Below are 19,537 nucleotides of genomic sequence, written 5' to 3' on the forward strand. Positions count from 1 at the left end.
GGAAGCTGTATTATATAGAAATAAAAGGATATTTTGGGGTCAGTTTACCTGTACCTATTAGCCGTAGGACTTAAACTTTCTAATGTTCTATTTCCTCACATTTTAAAAAGGTGTAATACTGTTCACTACACAGAGTATTGCTGAAATTCTTAGCATACAATTCGTAGCAGATTGTAATTATTCAATAGTGTCTGCTTTTAAAATTTAAAATCACAGTTCTGGTGTTTACTATTTAAACAAGTTAACCACTAGTTTACAAGTTTACGCTTTTTAGAGCTGCTTAGAGCTTATCCTAGAAAATATGTGTGGGACAGAGAACTATTAAGGACAAAAGCATAAATTACCCATATTTCCAATATAAGGAGATTATCACTGTTGAAGTTTTGGGTTTTTTTTTAATAGACTTTATTTTTTATAGTTTTAGATCTTCAGAAAAATTAAGAGGAAGGTACAAAGAATTTCCATATGTGCCACACCCAGCTGCTTTTATTACTTAATGAGCCAATGTTGTTACATTATTATTATTAACTAAAGTCTGTAGTTTATTTAGATTTCTTTAGTTCTTATTTAATGTAGGTTTTTTTGTTTTTTGTGTTTTTTTTTTCTCCCAAGATCCCATTCAGGATACCATGTTACAGGGGCGCCTGGGTGGCACAGCTGTTAAGCGTCTGCTTTCGGCTCAGGGTGTGATCCCGGCGTTATGGGATCGAGCCCCACATCAGGCTCCTCTGCTATGAGCCTGCTTCTTCCTCTCCCACTCCCCCTGCTTGTGTTCCCTCTCTCGCTGGCTGTCTCTATCTCTGTCGAATAAATAAATAAAATCTTTAAAAAAAAAAAAAAAGAATACCATGTTACATTTAGTCATGTTTCCTTAATCTTCTCTTGGCCATGGCAGTTTTTCCAACTTCCCTTGTTTTTGATGACCTTTACAGTTTTGAGGAGTGCTTGTCAGATATTTTGTAGGATACCCCACTATTGGAATTTGATGTTTTTCTCATAGGAACAGGGTTATGGGTTATTGGGAGGAAGACCACAGGGAAAGTGCTATTTTCATGACATTATATCAAGGCACGTACTATCAACATGATTTATCACTGTTGATGTTGGCCTCGATCACCTGACTGAGGTAGTAGTTGTCAGGTTTCTCCGCTGTAAAGTCACTCTTTTTCCCCCTTTCCATCTTGTACACTTTAGAAGAAAGTCATTATGTACAGACTGTACCTAAGGAGTATTGAGTCATACTGTCCCTCCTTGAGGATGGGATATCTATATAAATTATTTGGAATTTTTCTTTATGGAAGATTTGTTTTCTCCCATGTACTAATTTGTTCAGTCATTTATTTATAGCAATATGGATTCATGATACTTATTTTATATTTTGGGTGATTAATGCTCCTTTATTTTGTCTGAATTGTTCTAATGTTGGCCATTGTTCTCCTCTTCTACCATCCATTTATTTAATTGTTCAATGCTAGTATACAGGATTGTTACCCTGTATCCCATGAAAAACAACTTATGCTTATGTGTGGTTCCTTTTACCTTAGTCTTATAGACCGCACTCATTTCTGGAGTTACTTAGGTCAGCACCTTCAGCGTGATCAGATCCCCTTCAGTGACCTTGTTCTGTATATTTGTAATGCAGCTAGAATCTCTTGTCACAGTCTGCATTAAATCCTCTGACCTAATGTTTTTTTAAATTTGCATACATGAAGGTTCATTATTTGTACTATGTATGTTATTTGTTTATGGGCTTTGACAAATTCATGTTTTGCATCCACCATTATGGTATCATACGGAGTAGTTTTACTGTCCTAAAAATCCCCTGTACTTCACCAATTCATCCTGAACCCCAAACCCTTGGCAACCATTGATCATTTTACCATCTCTTTAGTTTTGCCTTTTCCAGAGTGTCATATCATTGGAATCCTATAATATGTAGCCTTTGATACTGGCTTCTTTTTCAGCAGTATGCCTTTAATGTTCTTCTGTGTTTTTGTGGCTTGCTTGTTTCTTTTTACTGCTGAATAACATCCCCATGCTTTGTGTATCCACCTATTCATTGTTTATCCTCCTATTCATTCGTCTTGGTTACTTTCAGCTTTTGGTGATTACGAATAAAGCTACAGTAAACATCCATGTGCAGGTTTTTGTGTGAACATAGGTTTTCAAATCAGTTGGATAATACCTAGGAGCATGCTTGCTGGATCTTGTGGTAACACTATGTTCAGGTTTGGAAGAGGCTGCCGAATGTCTTCTGTAGTGGCTGTAGCGCTCTGCATTCCCGACAGTGTGTGAGAGTTCCTGTTTCTCTGCGTCCTTATCAGCATTTGGTGTTGTCAGTTGTTCGGATTTCAGCTATTCTTTTTTTTTTTTTTTTTAAGATTTTATTTATTTATTTGACAGAGATAGAGACAGCCAGCGAGAGAGGGAACACAAGCAGGGGGAGTGGGAGAGGAAGAAGCAGGCTCATAGCGGAGGAGCCTGACGTGGGGCTCGATCCCATAACGCCGGGATCACGCCCTGAGCCGAAGGCAGACGCTTAGCCGCTGTGCCACCCAGGCGCCCTGAATTTCAGCTATTCTAATAGGTGGGTAGTGGTATCTCATTGTTATTTTAATTTTCAGTTCCCTGATGACAGACATGGTGAGCATCTTTTTATATGCTTATTTACCATGTGTATATCTTCTTTGATGAGGTCTCTGTTCAGATCTTTGGCCCATTTTTAAACTGGGTTGTTTGTTTTCTTATTGTTGAGTTTTAAGAGTTCTTTGTATATTTTGGATTCAAGTGCTTTTTATCAGATATGTATCTTGCAAATATTTTCTCCTAGTCTGTGGTTTGCCTTTAAAAAATATATATGAAAATAATATATGTATATGAATTATTTCTACATAATACATGTTGTGTTTCATTCCCTTTACCCTACAGCCTAGCACCAAATAATAAACATTTAAGACTTCGCAGGTCATATGGTCTTTGTCATAACGTAACTACTTTGCTATTATAGCATAAAGAAGCCATAGCCCATATGTAAATGAAAGGGGGACGCTATATTCTAATAAAACTTAAAAAAAATAGTGGGCCAGATTTTGCCTGAGGGCTGTAGTTTGCTGACCCCCGATGTAACTTTATAGTGCCCTTTTACTCTTACTCTTGGCTTTGGTGATCAGAAGGAGGTAGAAATTCTGATCTTAGGTCTCCAGATGGCTTGGGCCTCTATCACAGCTCTGAGAACTTGACTTGTTGAGTGTTGGAAGAAGAGATACAGATCTCACAGACCGAGGGGCTTCAGATGAAGCCAGCTAACCGTCAGATGTCTAAGTAAGCCTAGCTAAGACCAGCAGAGCCTTCGAGCCAATCCCCCAGCGGACACAGACATATCAGCAATAAACTTGAATACCACTGAGGGTTTGTGGTCATCGTACAGCATTGTTGTGGCATTAGACAGCTGATGAACTGATACACCAATATCTTATTATCTAGTCTCTGAATTGGGCATTTCCAGGTTGGTTTCCATCCTGCTGCTCTATAAGAAATCTGTCCATATTGCTCATTATTTTCTTAGGAAGGAAATAACTGTGTCAAAGAGTGTATAAGAATCTCAGGACATTACAGGACCCTTTCTAGATAGATAACTACCATGCGGTACAGTTTATGGGAGTGTCTCTTTTATTTGTACTAATCTTGATGTTTGACATGTTCTCTCTCTTCACTTCATGTTTCCTAGTTTAACTCAGGTGAGGCCCAGTCCACACTGAGATCTTTGTTGAACTTCTGTAACAGTTGCTGTCTGTCCTACTTTGTTAGTTTTGGTATGCCTCCTGAGTTATTAGTGCTGTTTTTATATGTATTTGTCTTTCTCTGTAACTAGACTTTTCATTTCTTTAGGGCAGTGCAGATACAGCACAATGCATAGGTCCTCAAATATGTACTTAGTGGTACTGTCTGCTTTATGTGAATAATTTGAAAAATTAGAAATTTTTGTTGGTATAGTTTGGCTTTAACTAATTCCTTATAAGTCTATCCATAAAATAAGAAACCAAGCCGATCTTAATGGCATCGGAGAGATGGTAAGTGGGATTTGTAGGGAGAGTTGTTCATGATGTTCAAGACTTCAATTTATTTATAGAAATAGAATCTGCATCTAATGCTAAACTTCGGTAAATTTTACGTGACTAGTGCTAATTAGTTAACCACAGAGGTTTGATGTTGTAGTGTTGACACAGACTGTTCAGTTTGACAGAGTAAATTGTTTTCTTCCTCCAGCGTACTTTACTGGATATAATGGCACAAATGGTATTTATAAATAATCACATGGACAGAGGAGCTATACAGAGAAGGTATTCTCTAATCAGAAAGGAATTTATTGGGTGGGATTCCACAAGTACAAAATGTGTGTTTTCTGTGTTTTCCTATATTTATACATTTGGGTCAGAATAATGACGAGGGGCCCACTGCTTGAGAAGGGCTGAGATAAATCAGTGTTATCTGGATTCAACAGTGACAGTATAAGCAAGTGCTGTACAAGTCTCCATGGAATGTTACCAGACAGATTTCTGAGGTGGTAATAACTCTGAATGGTCTGGAATGTGGAATTCTGTCTTTAAAGAGGATCTTTAAAAAATTTGGATTTTGATTGTAGAATTCCGTTGTGGTGTTTTGTCTTTTATTTTGTGAGAATAGATAGTCTCTGATCCTAGGTAAATTTGTAAGATAGCAAAAAGTTTGTTTGGGGTGGTTCCCCCAATCTCTTAGTCTTGCCTTCCCTAGTCATGTTTGCCCTTTCTCTCTTTTCATGGGAAATAACTTTGATACTAAGGTATAAATAAAGTTATGGAGTAAAGTGTTACCCCGACAGTATTTTCATTTTTGTCAGGGACCCAAGGCCTAAGCAGACATAATCAGATGGAGGAAATATTTGGGGAGATAGCAAGTCTTCTGTGTGTGGTAGATTGAATTGTTGGTCACAATTCTTAATCTCTCTGTAGTAACATACTATAACTTTATATTTGCCCTGTCTTCATGGTGGTGGAATGTATTTCTTCACCCCTTAACTTTGGAAATTTTATGTGACTTGCTTTGGCAATGGGATGTTAGCAGATATGGTAAGAGAGTAGGATTAAAATGCTTTTTCTTATTTGCACTTGTGCTCTTGTCCTTCTGTCATCACATGAGAATATCCCTGGGTAGTAGTCACTGCCTTCCCCAACTCGGCTAAGAGTGGAACATTTAGAGGAGTGTCATGTTAATAAACAGCTGATAAACCCATGAGTGTGAGAATACGTGATTATTGTTAAGCTACTGAGTTTTGGGGTTGTTTCTTATGCAGCATTATTGTCAATAACTGATAGTCTTTGCATCTTTAAAATTTGTTTCATTAAGCAGTTAATGAATAATACTTTTTCTTATTGTAGAAATAGGCAACCTCCTTTTTCCTACTTAATTAGGGTTAAAGTTCAGGTAACAGTAGATATACTCCTAGCAGCCTGACTTTCACTCCTGCTTTCGCTGTTACATGCATAGGCACAAAAATTATTTTGGTTTCGTTCCCATATAGTCTCCTTTCTGTATGATAGGTTCTGATGGTTTAACTAGTGCCCTAGAAGGTACGCTGGGCCAGTGGGGGAGGTGAAGATGACCTAGCTCCAATTTTTCCTGACTCTCTGTCAGGCTGAGCAGCTTCGTTTTTATTTAGATACTTGGTTTTCATGTAAGAGTTTGTTCGGAAAAGTATTTTTTAGAAAATTAAATACTGTTGCTATATACATACTTGTACATCCGTACCATGGAATGTTATTCATCAGTATAAAGGAATGCACTATTGATACAACAACCTGGATGGATCTCAAGGGAATTATGCTGAGTGAAAAAAACTAATCTCAAAAGGTTACATACTGTATGGTTCTATTTAGATAACATTTTTGGAAACAACAAACTTGTAGAGATGAACAACAGCTCAGGGATGGCCAGGGTTTAGGGATGGGGTGTATGTGGAGGTCGTGTGTGGCTATAACGGGGTAGCATAAAGGAGCTTCTTCATAATGAAACAGTTCTTTTTTTTTTCTTTTAATTTTTTTTTAAGATTTATTTATTTGAGAGAGAAAGAGACAGCATGAGCCCAGGAGAGGGGCAAAGGGAGAGGGAGAGGGGATCTCAAGCAAACATGGCGCTGAGCGCAGAGCCTGACCTGGGGCTCGATCCCATGATCCTGAAATCATGACCTGAGCTGAAATCGAGAGTGCAACACTTAGCCAAGCCACCCAGGTGCCCTGGTGATGAAATAGTTCTTGATTGTGGTGATGATCACATGAAACTATCCAGGTGATAAAATCGTACACATGTGAATGTGTGCACACGCATACACACACGCACAAATGCTTGTAAAACTTATGAAATCTGAATAATGAGTTCTGTGGATTGTGTCAGTATCAGTTTCCCGGTTTTGATCCTGTACTATAATTATGGAAGATTACCGTGGTAGGAGGCTGGATGAAAAATGTACAGGATCTCCCTGTACTTTTTTTTTTTTTTTCGCTTTCTGTGAGTATAGAATTATTTCAGAACTAAAAGTTAAGGATCAAAAGCAGTGCCGTGTATCAGAGCTAATATTAGAGGAAAAGAAAGCATTCTTTGCTGTCATCAAGTGATTTATTTGAAAGAAATGTGTGAATATTGACATATTTTATTGTGCACTTTATTCATCTTTGGTAATCTGAGTTGTTCCTTAGAGAAGAGTTAAAGTGACTGAAGAGTGGGTGTGTTGTGTGTTTATTCAGTTCTATGTAATGGAATTTATTTAGAAGAGTCTCACAAAAGAGCCCATTTTTTTCTTCTAATGTTGTTATTGCTGATATGAACAAAAGGAAGGAGGAGTATATTAAGTAGGGAAAAGAGAAGAGAGGGTCCTCAGTTTATGGGAAGTTATTATTAGGGAGAAGGAACTAACAGAGAACCAATAATTTCCAGTTTTGGTAATCCAAAGGAACTTCTGTGGCAGGAAATTAAAAGCAGCTTCTTTCTAACAGGAGTGTTCAGAACTGTGAATGTGCTCACATTCACGGTAGCATTTTCGTTTGCTGCCAGATATCTGGGAATAAACTGAAGCTCACAGGAGTTGGATGGAGTCTTACTGGTTTGAGGAATAAAATCTACCAGCCCCTGGCTTTGGACTCTAAACTTAAGTGATGATAACATCACCAATGTCCTATACTTTCCCCCATTGTCTGTGGTTTTAGAATTTGCCATGCAAGAAGAATACTAGAAATGCTTTTTTTTTTTTAAAGAGAATTTTGAAGATTGTGATATGACCTGTCTTAGTACTTCTTTTAATTATTTTTTTGAAGATTGATTTATTTGAGAGAGAGAGCGCGAGTGAGAAAGGCATGCATGGGGTGGGGGTTGCGTAGAGGGAGAAGGAGAGAGACTCCCAGGCAGACTCCCTGCTGAGTACAGAGTGCCACATAGCCTGGATCTCTCAACCCTGAGCTAATGACCTGAGCCAAAATCAAGAGTCGGATGCTTAACTGACTGAGCCACCCAGGCACCTCTGTTTTAATTATTGAAAGAAAGAAAGAGAGAGAGAGAGAGAGAGAGAAAGAAAGAAAGAGAAAGAAAGAAGAAAAGAAAGAAAGAAAGAAAGAAAGAAAGAAAGAAAGAAAGAAAGAAAGAAAGAAAAGGAAGGAAAAAGAAAGAAAAACAAAGAGAAAAAGAGAAAGAAAGAAAAGAAAGGCGAAGTGTTTGATGCAAAACGATCTAATATGGGTTGCAGTTCTGTTACTATTTTTACCTGATCTGGCATTTGCCACTGACTCAGCCATGGAAAGTTGAGCTTTCAGTCTGTAGTATGACATACGGAACCATATTCAGTTTTTTCTCCAAGCATATGAATGGATCTATCAAGAAGGAAGGGAGGCCAGTTATCTCTTTTATTGTATAACTGTTTTTATTACACTTTTCCCCCCTAAGGCATGAGGATACAAAATAAGTGTTGACTTAAAAGGCCCACAGGCATTATTTAGCTGTCTTTACCAGTCTCATTTCTTTCTTTCATGTGGCATCACGTGGAAATATAGTTTTGCTCTACTTAGATGTGTGTGAAAGGAAGTATAGAATATAGTTAAGTACATAGGCTCAGGAGCCAGAAATTCTAGGTTCATATCCCAGCTGTGGCTCTCAGGCAAGTAGGTACTTTCTCTGACTCAGTCTTCTCATTTGTAAAATGGGAATTTAGGTGCTTAAAATTGTGGGGTCCTATTATGAGGTTAGTAGGAAAGCAGTATTTTTTGGATGGTTTGTAGTGTGTACTGACATTAAGGGGCTGGAAGTGCAAAAAGGAAGACAAGTGGGCCTGGAGTAGTAACAAGGAAGATGAGAAGCTGCAGGTGCTGAGGCCCTTTGTGTTGACCTGGTCCTGTACGTGGAGGCAGGCCTGCATCTGCTGAAGCGGTGCCACTTAACCGAAGGGTGCTGCCTCTGCCCCGGCTGCTCGTCTGGAGTCACGCCATTCTCGAAGCAGCACGAGTGCCTGCCAGCCACTGTCACACATGGGGAGCCCGGGCCTTTCTTTTTCGTCAGCTTCCTCAATTCCCTTCACTGCCTAACAGGAAGCCACCTGGCAAGAGAGCTTAGAGTTACAGTTTGACGTCTCCCAGCCCCAAGATGTTCAGAATAGCTTGTAGAAGGGTAGGTAAAGTGAATTTATAATCAGTAGCTGGCCATCTCTAGGAAGGAGAACTCAAGAGGCTTGAGCACTGCCACGGAGGGATGCATTAGATTACTCCTGTCTCTTGGGCTTTGTTTTCAGCGCCTTGAGAACCACAGAATTGAATTGATTATACTCATTTTGTGGCATGTCGATTTTGGTCCAAGGAAATCATCATGCCCATTTTCTTCCCTTCCTTTGTCACCCTTGTCATGTATGTCTGCCTTCCATACTTTTATGTAGATATACTGAAATTCTTGAAAGATATATAATGTTATTCATGGGTGAAATTTAAATAAAGGCTGTTGTACATTACTTTAGTACACTCAGCCTTCTGTTTTTAAAGTGGATCCATGTTGCTGCATATAAATTTGGTTCACTATTTCTCATTGCGTAGTATTTTCCATATGCTTATATCATATTTTCTCTTTTCATCTGTATTCCCATTGATGGGCATCTGAGTTGCCTGCAACTATGTTTCACACAAATCTGCAGTGAATAGCTTCATCCCTGTTTTATGATTGATCTGTTGAGAATTTCTGGGATATATACCCAGTGTGGTAGGCAGACTTTAAAATGGTTCCCAATGTTTCTTACCTCCCAATATTCATGCCCTTGTTTAAATTCCTCCCCTTTGATATAGGCTAGACCAAGTGATTCTAGTAATGAATAGAATAGGGGCAAATGTGAAGAGATGTCACTTCTGAATAGTTTACCAAAGATGTGTGACTTCTGTCTTGCTTGACATTTCTCATTCTTCTCTGGGGTAAACAAGCTGCTATGTTGTGAACCGCCCTATGAAGAGGTCTGTGTGGTAGGGAACTTACATCTCTGACAGCTATGTGAGTAAACTTGGAAGCAGATACTTCCCCACTTATCCTTGAGATAACTGTAGCTCAGGTCTGGGGGGAGACCTGAACTCAGAGGGGCCTAGCCAAACCGCATCTGGATTCCTGACCCACAGAAACTTTGAGATAATAATTGTTTGTCATTTTAAGCCTTTAAATCTTGGGATGATTTGTTACACAGTGATAAATAACTACTACATCCAGGAACAGACCTGTAAGTTTATAGAATATATGCATACTTACTAAGTACTGCCAGATTTCTTTCCAACAAATATTTGAGAGCTCGTTTCCTCACATTTTCACGAGCACTTGCTAATAGCATCCTTTATATTTTGCCAACCTGATAGGTATAAAGTGATATCTCATTTTAATTATATTTATTTGATGTATACTGAGTATCTTTTCTTTTCTTTTTCTTTTTCTTTTTTTTTTTTTTGGTCAGTACTTACTCATTCTCTCTTCTTTCTTTGGTTTTTCTGTCTTGTGTTGATTTGAAGAAATGTCTTATGTAAATAGCCCTTGTTGGTTTCAGACATTACAAATATCTTCACTCATTTTATTACTTGTTAAATTTGCAAATAATGTCCTTCATTAAACAAATATTTAACCCTGATGTAGTTATGATCATAATTTATTTCTCCTTAAGGTTTGTGCTTCTCTGGATCTTCTTTAAGTCGGGCCATCGATACTCATAATTTAGATTTTTTAAGTAAATCTTTTCTCTAAAAACTCTTGGATGAATTGAAGTGGGTTAAAAATATGGGAAAAAACTGCTCTTTTGTTGTGCTTTTCATTTGAATTTCCTTTGCAACACCACTGTCAAGTACTTATTTTACATATAATGTGGTAACTTAACCCATTCACAAATATGAATGAGGATGAGGGGTGGCCATGTAGTAAGTGTCCTGAGTTAGGTTGATAGGGAAACCTAGAAGTGAATTGATACATTGCCCCCCAAGTTAAAGAAACTATTAGACAAAAGTGTATTGCAAAATAATAAAAATGTCCACCAGATGGCACCAATGCACACTAGGTACTTAGAAAATCGGATGTACTATTCTCACACTTCTCTTAAAATCTGTTAAAAATGTATTGACTGTGTAATTAAGGAGATAATTCTGGCTCCCTACTAATTAGTCTTCAGGAAACTTTTTCTGAGTCTCCAGGTTGGGTGAGGTGTTTTCCTCTGGGGTCCTATAGCTAATAGCATTCACCTCATTGCTCTGTAATTATTTACTGGAGTCTATTTTTTCCACTTTATTTATTTTTTAAGATTTTATTTATTTAAGACAGAGCATGAATGGGGGGAAGGGGTAGAGGCAGAGAGAGAAGCAGACTCCCCGCTGAGCAGGGAGCCCCACAATGCAGGGCTCTATCCCAGGACCCTGAGATCATGACCTGAGCCAAAGGTAGACTCTTAACCGACTGAGCCACTCAGGCACCCCTATTTCTTTCACTCAGGTAGAGATTAGGACATTTTTAGCCTCACTAGGCCCTAAATAATGAGGCTGTCATTTTTCTAGTAATTAGGTTATGAGTTAAAGCCAGGTTTGGGAGAAGTAAAATCTAAAATGTAGATTTTACAATTTAAAGTATCATTCAATGCTTATAAAATCTGCAGGCTTAGAGTAATAATGGAAATTAATATTTCATTGTTTTAATTTTATATATTGAATTGATAATGAAAAAAATAGTTAACATTATCTGCCTCATTCACTAGACTGATCTAGAAATTCCATTTGCTTTTGGGAAATGAACATAAGAGAAATTTATAGGCCTTGAAAAATAAATTTATGTATTAATATGTCCAAGGACCATAAAAGTGACTTCCAAGCAACAGTCTGGACTCCAAATATCAAACTTTCATACCATTTATCCCGAATGGCACTAATGAAATTCAAGGCTCTGTGCCTGTGATGTCTAAGTGTCCTAGAAAAGTTTCTGTGATCTCCCTCTATCTTGTGTTTGGAGAGATGATATTTTTTCTGTGTTACTGATATATTTGAGATACAGCAGGGACTGGAGTCAGGTCCCCTTAATCCTGACTGCAAAACCCAGGTTCCTTGATAGCGGAAACACTGTGCCCCTTTGAGTAGCATATCTTGTAGGAATGCGGAAGCAGTATGCTTACCAAGAGGGGCACTTGACTAGGAAGACTGGTGAAGATGAAACCAGTCTATGCCAAGGTGGACCCCAGTGCTGATCTTTCATCAACTTTTTCGCTCATTATAATACTAAAAATCATGCCCAGGAATGGAGATTTAAATGTACTAATGAGACATGCGATGCATGAGGAAGCATGTGCTATCCACTGCGCCTGTGCACCCAACTTTTGTATCTCTCCCCACCCCTGCGTGCTTAGCCGGCAATTCTTTCCTGCCTTAGCCTCTTTGAACTTTCCCTGGCCTTTGGGGAGTCAACCTGAAGGACCCTTTCCTTTGTGCTGTCTCCCTTGTGCTTGAGCATAAGCCCCAATAAAAGTCTTGCCTGAAATTCCTGCTTGGCCCCAGTCGATTTCAGTTGCTTGGAGAGCCCAAGGACCTGAGATGGTAACACATTGAGCGGTACAGCCAAGCATCAGACTTTCCTGGAAAACATATCTCCAGAACCTTCTTATTGCTGTTCACCTGTGGCAGGTTACTTAGTATGCTTTCTTTGCTAAATCTTCTTTTTTAAAAAATGATCAATACCAGTACTTCCCAGAGTGTGATTAGTGAAACCATAGTCTTCTTAGAAGCTATTTGGGAAAGAAACGTGTTCTGTTGTTAAGGCAAAAAAAAGTGTTGGAAGTGTTCTAATATTTTCATCTTCATAGGTCACGTTGCCATGTTAGACTCTTGAAGCCCTATACCAATGATTCTCGATGAAGTGGTACCATCCCCAGGGGAATGTTTTATAAATTATAAATTTGTGGGAGTGTTTTATTGTCATACTGATTGGCCTAGAGGTTATGGACACTAGCTAGCCTGCAGTGCACAGACGGTCCCACAAAAGCAAGAGTTGTCCCTGGCCTTCTGGGACTTATTCTTGTCCTTATGGTCATGTAGCTGAAAAATCTGTTTATAATTAGGCTTAGGACCTAACTCTGTTTTACATATAAATACAAAGTAATTGTGATTTTATAATAGACACTGAATGTCTTAGGAGTACAATGACCATGACTATGTAAATCAAGGGAAGATTGTATTTCATTTGGAGCTTTGCCAAGAATTATTTACTATTTCAGAAAAGTACATCATGAGCCAACACCACTGGTTGTATTGAGTCACCGATACAGCACAACTTTGTGGCCTTGTTTGAGCTGTCATAGTCACCATGATTTCTCTGTACAAGTGTCTCACTACTTACGTCTTTTGGTTTAGTTATTCTCAAGCATTTATGTATTGAAATACATATTTTACTGGTGGTGGTCCTTTTGGAAATTATTTATGTAGGATATGTCTATGAATTTTGTTCAGGGTAGTAAGGGAGGTGTTACAAAGATAATTTGTTTACAGCAAAGGTGCACTGAATCTAATAGGGTTGGGGATCACTATCCTAAGTAGAGAAATCTGTGGAGAATTTTCTTAACCAGCATTTGCTAAGTTAATTTGATAATAGAACCTTTTTTGTGTATAACATCTATTAACGTTAGGGAAAGCTGGACTAATGCAAACCCTGTCATTAATGTAACTTTTTATAGTACTCTATATTTCTCAAAATGCTTTCACATGCCTTATTTCAACTTATTTTCACATTTCGTGAGGTACATAACGTAGGTCTTCTCATTCTGTAGATGAAATAGAACGAGAGAGGTCAGGTGACTCACCCTAGGACTCCCAGAGGTGGGAGACAGAGCCACAGATGAGAGGCCTGATTCCCGGACTCATGCCCTTTTTTCTGCATTCTCCAGCTCTGAACGGGTGCAGTTCTAGCATAGGCTTCTCTCCATTCTTCCGTGCTTGTGTAGCCCGGAAGTAAGGGACAGAGGTGAGCTGCATCGGAGCAGCGCTGGCGCAGGCGGGGCATTCCACACTAAGCGGGGGGACTGTCCAGTCTGAAGCCCCCCAGCTCATTTCCCGATTCCTGCTTCTTGCTGTTTGCCTTTCAAGTTTATCGCCTTTTTCTTGTATCTCTAGATCAAGAGGGTGATCAAAGGAAAGGAGAGACAGTGAAACTGCAGCTCACTGGTTAAAGCTCGCAGACGGAATGTGGAATTTGTGATTCAGCATTGCTTTGTGTCTGTTTTCTCCTTCTGTACTTCCTGAGGCTTATGGTTGGTATGTGCATAACCAGCGCTAGTTGGGATCACAGGCCTTATAGGATGTCTGTTCTTAAGAGGAAATAATAATGGCAAACAGCTTTTACTGCGTGTCAGACATCATTCTAGGTACCTTATGGACATTAATTCATGTAAGCCTTACAAAATCTGAATGGAGGTAATAGTATTATTACTGGGGTGAAAGAGGGTTAAATCACTAATTAGAGGTTCTACAGCTAGTAATGGTGAAAAAGGGTTCAGTACTTGGCCCCAAGTCGTTCAGCTCGTAAGTGGCAGAATTGACATTGGAATCTGCACAGTCTGGCATCAGAAAAAAGCTCCTGGACTACCAAAGAGGAGTGGACTGTGGTGTAGTCAGAACATGACAGGTGTAGAGTCTTGTGGTTTTCTTTTAGGGTGAGGGTTGCCAGGGGCACCTGGCTGCTCAGCTAGTAGAGCATATTACTCTTGATCTTGGGGTCACGAGTTCGAGCCCCATGTTGGGGATAGAGTTTACTTTTTAAAAAATGTAATAAATGAATAAATACATAAATAGGATGAGTGTTGTAAGAACTTTTATTGAAAATTTATAATCAAGTTTGAGCTTTGTTTTGGTTTTATTTTTAAGATTTTATTTATTAGAGAGAGAGAGCACAAGAGGGAGGTGGGGAGCAGAGGGAGAAGCAGGCTCCCTGCTGAGCAGGGAGTCCGATGTGGGGCTTGATCCCAGGACTCTGGGATCATGACCTGAGCCAAAGGCAGATGCTTAACCGACTGAGCCACCCAGGCACCTGGGCTTTATTTTTAAATCTAAAAAGAGTGTCATGGTATAAGTGGTCTTACGAGAAACTTCCTACCTCTAAGTCTCTTTATTTAGGTGTCACAGTCTCTTAAATTCTATCCATTAACATATCAAAACCTTTGAGTTTTCTTTGGGTTCAACTGTTACATATATTCTTAAAAGACTAATGTATTAAACTGAGTGACAGATAAGACTTAGTCATTTTGAGCAAAACTAACGGAGTGAGACTAGAGCCTCCTGGCCAGCTAACGTCTTTCTTTCTCTCTTTTCCTCTGCTCTTCTTTGGCGTTGCTTATGGCTGCACTCCACATAATATCAGCGGCAAGGTCCACGAAAAATAGATTTAAGAAAGAGGAGCAAGACATTTTTATTTGATGCTTGCTGCCAAGTTTCATTAAGCTGTTTTGCTGGGTTTTCCATTTATTTCTCTGTGATTTTGGTGTAAATTTACTACCCATCCAACACGTGGGCCAATGCTTCTTTTCAGGCTTGTGCTAATTGATTACAGAGACCAGAGCTGAAACTTAGACACGACAGACCTGCAAGTGGAACACCAGGTGGGGAAGGGGACACATATCCTGTCTTGAGATGATGGTGAGCATGCTGGTGACCAGAAGTGAGGTGTGCCATGGGCGGGACCAGCCCCCAAAACACTGGAGACCAGTGGGCATGCAGTGAGGGAGTGCCTGCTTGCTCAGGGTTGGGCACTGGGCACTTTCCATACAATGGCAAACAGTTAAAGACTTCACTGGCATCCTTCCCGATTCCTGAATTCAGATTTTAAAATAAGGCAATATATGAAATTTTTTAAAAGTGTGAATTGTGATAACTCCCTAAACAAGCATGTCTTATTTACCCTTAACATATACTTATCCAAATTGTGATTTCAGACAAGCCTGATATAAAGATCATTTGTTTTATATTCCTCTTACCACATACAAAAGGGAACACACAGAATAAAGGTGAGTATTATTTCTTTCAAATGCTACCACAAAACATTTTCATAAAGTATGTAGAAAGTATTAAGAAGTTAGGTGTTTTGAATGCTGAGCATAGGAATTTGTCACCAGAGAAACTCAGATGGAAAGCACCTCACAGGTGAGGTCTGGAAATGGCTAAGTAAAATGAGTGATCAAGTGCTTTTCTCTGTGGCCACTCGGCCAGGATTAAGAAACCATGGAACTGGGAATTCTTGGGCTTGACTCCAATGTGCTGTGAAACAGTGGGAGGTCCAGGTAGCCTCTCTGTTGGTGTCTTACCTGCCCACATTACCAGGGATAATGAGCATCATATACAATGATGAGCAGGAAAGTATCTTGAAAACTGAAACTTACGTACTATTAAAGAGGCTGTTGCTCATTAATTCTAGTTCTTAATAGAGATCATTTAAATGAGGCTCATTTTTCCTTTGCAAATGGATTCTTTCCTCTATTACAATAATACTATTGATAATATTTATTTATTTAAAGATTTTATTTTTTTAAGTAACTTCTACACTCTATGTAGGGCTCAAACTCACAACCCTGAGATCTAGAGTTGCACGCTCCACCGACTCGAGTCAGCCAGGCACCCCCCCCTTTTTTAAAGATTTTATCTTTTAAGTAGATGATACTTATTTAATTAATAGAAACGTGATTTGTCCATAGGCAAACAGTAAGTAGCAGTGCTGCTGCTGGAGCCCTGGTGAAGTTTGGGGAGATATACAGATATCCTGATTCGTAGCCTGGGGTGCTTTCCTAGCATCTCCAGGTCACCTGCATTCAGTGCTGCTTGGGGTCTCACTTCCTTTTAATTATGTATAACTAGCTTCTTACTCGGTGGAGAAGCTATTTTCTAATTAGTCAAGAGAGACAAACTTCTGGCTTTAATATATCCCCATCACATTCTTAGTGGTCGCAGGCTTTTTCTTCCCACATGGGCATCAGTATCTGGGTCCTAGCCTAGATCCTGTCGATTGTATAAGTGCTGCAGGTAGGAGGATATCCCCTAGTTTATGTCTACATCCATATATGCAGGCCAGGCTGGGTGTCCAGGGAAGCTCTGTTCTCTGGTGGTCTCAGGAGCTGTATAGGAGATCCCTTCCTGGAGTGACCACAGAGAGCCAGCCATGCTGTAGAGGCTCAAATGAATCCACATACTGTCTGAGGATCCAGACGTGTCCTCGTCTGACTTAGATCCCCAGGGCCTGTCCAGAATAGCCCAGAAACCCCTGAGAGAGCCTTAGAACTGATGAGTGTCCTGAGATGTTTTCCAGGCTGAGCTGCATGGGTCATTAGTCAACCTTGAGGGAGAGTTGCAATTGTCAAAAACCTTGTGCTCCCCATGGTTCTGATGGGACATCTCAAGTGTGTCCTGGACTCTTTATGATAGAGACTGCTGTCAGCAATTAGCTCTGTGTGCCAGAGGGGCAAGAGCCTCACTCTGCTGTCAGGCTGGGGCTATTGCTCATCGAGTCCTAATGTGGTCAGTTTCATTCTCTTTATTATAAGTTTCTTTGAAATACTGCTTCATATTTCAAGACCCACCCAGCTCAAATGTCACTTTTTTCTTGCAGACTCCCAACTTGAACAGAATAAATTACTATACATACTATACCGTACAGTGCCATCCGTGTGCCCATAGTACTGTGTCCATACCTCTAGTGAAACTCTTAACACACAGTGTCTAAAAATGGATCTGCCTGTGTTTTTAAAGGGAGCTGTAAACTTCTTGAGAGGAAAGACCACATGTAACTCATTTGATCTATTTGTATATTTGCAGGGCCTCACATCATGATTGGAACATACATGTTTATTGACTTAAGTTCTTTTAAAGGACAATGAGATGGAGATCAAAGATAGTACCACTCTTCTGATTAATTATTTCAGCAAATTTATCAAGAACCTACTAACATGTTAGACACTGGCATGCGCTGAAGAAGCAATTATGAATAAGACACACAGAGCTTTTGTAGTCTTGTAGTCTTCTCTGTTTTCATGCCTTGTTGCCCCAGTGGTGGTGCGCTCAGCCACACTGTTCCTTCTCAGTCATCCCAGATATGGAAAGGTGCTGCTGATGCTGGTGGTAGGAGCAGCAGACAGCGAGAATTGTACCCTCCCCTTTTAACTGTGTTCATGATAGTTGTAGCATGTCCAACCATCATCTACTCTTGCCAGCTCTCTCCAACGGGAACTCTAGATGAGGTCAGTAGCAGTGGAGAATGACAGGTTGAGTCCTAGGAGCCTAACATCCTAGAGTAAATACTCAGGATGAATGGAGCCAGAGAGTAAGGAGAGGATCAAATCAGAGAAGCCAAGTCCATTTCAAATCCAAAGGATAAGCATGGGATAGAAAATAGGGGACAAAGTTCAAAGTTTAGAAGAAATACTGGACAGGAATGGAGCTGGAGGTTAAGAGTTAGGTAGTCGATGGATCCAAGAGTTTTGTGGTAAAGAGAGCTGGAATGTCTATAGTTTTCTGTTCTTGAATTACTCAGCTTGCTGAGAGATACAGGGCTGCTGTTTGGGGAGTGATGTCACCTTTATGGCTGAATAAGATCCCCCTCGTTTGTGTCTCTCTCCCAACAATAACAGTTTAGCCTCCATCAGAATGCCTTTGTAGGAGCTTTGGGACCCAGTACCATATGCCAAGGGATCTAGGAAGAGTCTAGCCTGTCCATGCACAGGTAATAGTCATACGGACGTTGGTCCCAGCTGTGGACTCTGCAGTGGCCTGTGAACTGGCTCTAGCCCCTTTTGGCTGTAGTCCAGGAGCCCCTGAAAAACACTGTCTTTGACAGTCATTCACAAACAAAAGCCAAGTTTCCAGTGAAGAAGTTCCAGCATGCCATTGAAACAAACAAAATATGAGTTCAGATGCATTGGAAGGGGTAAGAGGAACAGTTTGACTTTACCTGTATCACTCCTTCCCCAAGGCAACAGCTTAGGGCCAAGAGAGATCATCTTGGCCTGTGGTCTCTCCTGTAGAGCAAAGGGAATATGTATGAGTGAGCATCTGGTTTCCCCAGCTGTGTGGGACCCTGCGAAAGAGGCTCATTTCTCTCTCACCCCATCCAGAGTACTCAGTCATGAGCTCCATGACTTGGGGGGGGGGAGGCAGGAAAAAGCTGGGAGGGCAGCAGATTGAACTCTTGGAGGGCGTTAAAGGGATGTGGATCCCTTCAATGGGCGCATAGGCACCCCAAGTGCTGTGCATGCCTCAATGCCCCCCACTGTGAGTGCATTTCTTAGCATAAACCTTACAGGCCAGGAGTGGGTGGGATGATATAATCAAAGTGCTGAAAGAAGAAACCCATCAATCAAGAATACTGTTATCTGGCAAAGTTACCCTTCAGAAAAGAAGGAGAAAGAGAGAGACATGAACAGACAAACAAAAGCTGAAGGAGTTTATCACCACTAGTCCTGCCTTACAAGAAATGCTGAAAGAGTTCTTCCAGCTGAAGCAAAAGGATGCTAATTAGTAATATGAAAATAGACAACACACTCAGCCTACTCCTAATACTGTAGAATGGTGGTGTGTTAACCACTTTAGTCTAAGGTCCAAGGACGAGAACTAAAAATAACTATGGCTACTATAATTTGTTAATGAATATACAATATAAAAGGTAAATTATAATGTCAAAAACAAAAGGAGGGGTAAAAGGGTGGACCTTTTGTATGCAATTGAAGTTAAGTTGCTATCAGCTTAAAATGGACTGTTTTAGTTACAAGATATTTTATGTAAGCCTCATGATAACCAGAAAGCAAAAACCTATGGTAGATTCACAAAAGATAAAGAGGGGAATCAGCAGAGTACCACGGAAAATCAATTCACAAATGTAGGCAGAAAGAAAGGAAAAAAGGAACAACGGAGTTACAAAATAGCCAGAAAGCAATAAACAAGATTGCATTATTTAGTTCTTACCTACCAATAATTACTCTAAATGTAAATGGATTGAATTCACCAAT

At 39.8% G+C, this 19,537-nt stretch overlaps 1 protein-coding gene across 1 annotated transcript in view; it reads left to right on the plus strand.

The window, feature by feature from the left end:
* The first annotated feature begins 2,432 nt into the window (after positions 1–2,432).
* The window catches only part of OTOL1 (otolin 1), a 196,013-nt gene continuing 178,908 nt past the window's right edge, over positions 2,433–19,537 (plus strand). The window contains exons 1-2 of the mRNA XM_087870325.1: positions 2,433–15,185; positions 15,482–15,553. The gene's annotated coding sequence lies outside the window, so the exon portion shown is untranslated. The remainder of the gene's footprint in view (positions 15,186–15,481; positions 15,554–19,537) is intronic.

Source organism: Ursus americanus, chromosome 20 (assembly GCF_024610735.1).
Source record: "Ursus americanus isolate L20-20 chromosome 20, mUrsAme1.1.p, whole genome shotgun sequence".
Taxonomy (NCBI): domain Eukaryota; kingdom Metazoa; phylum Chordata; class Mammalia; order Carnivora; family Ursidae; genus Ursus; species Ursus americanus.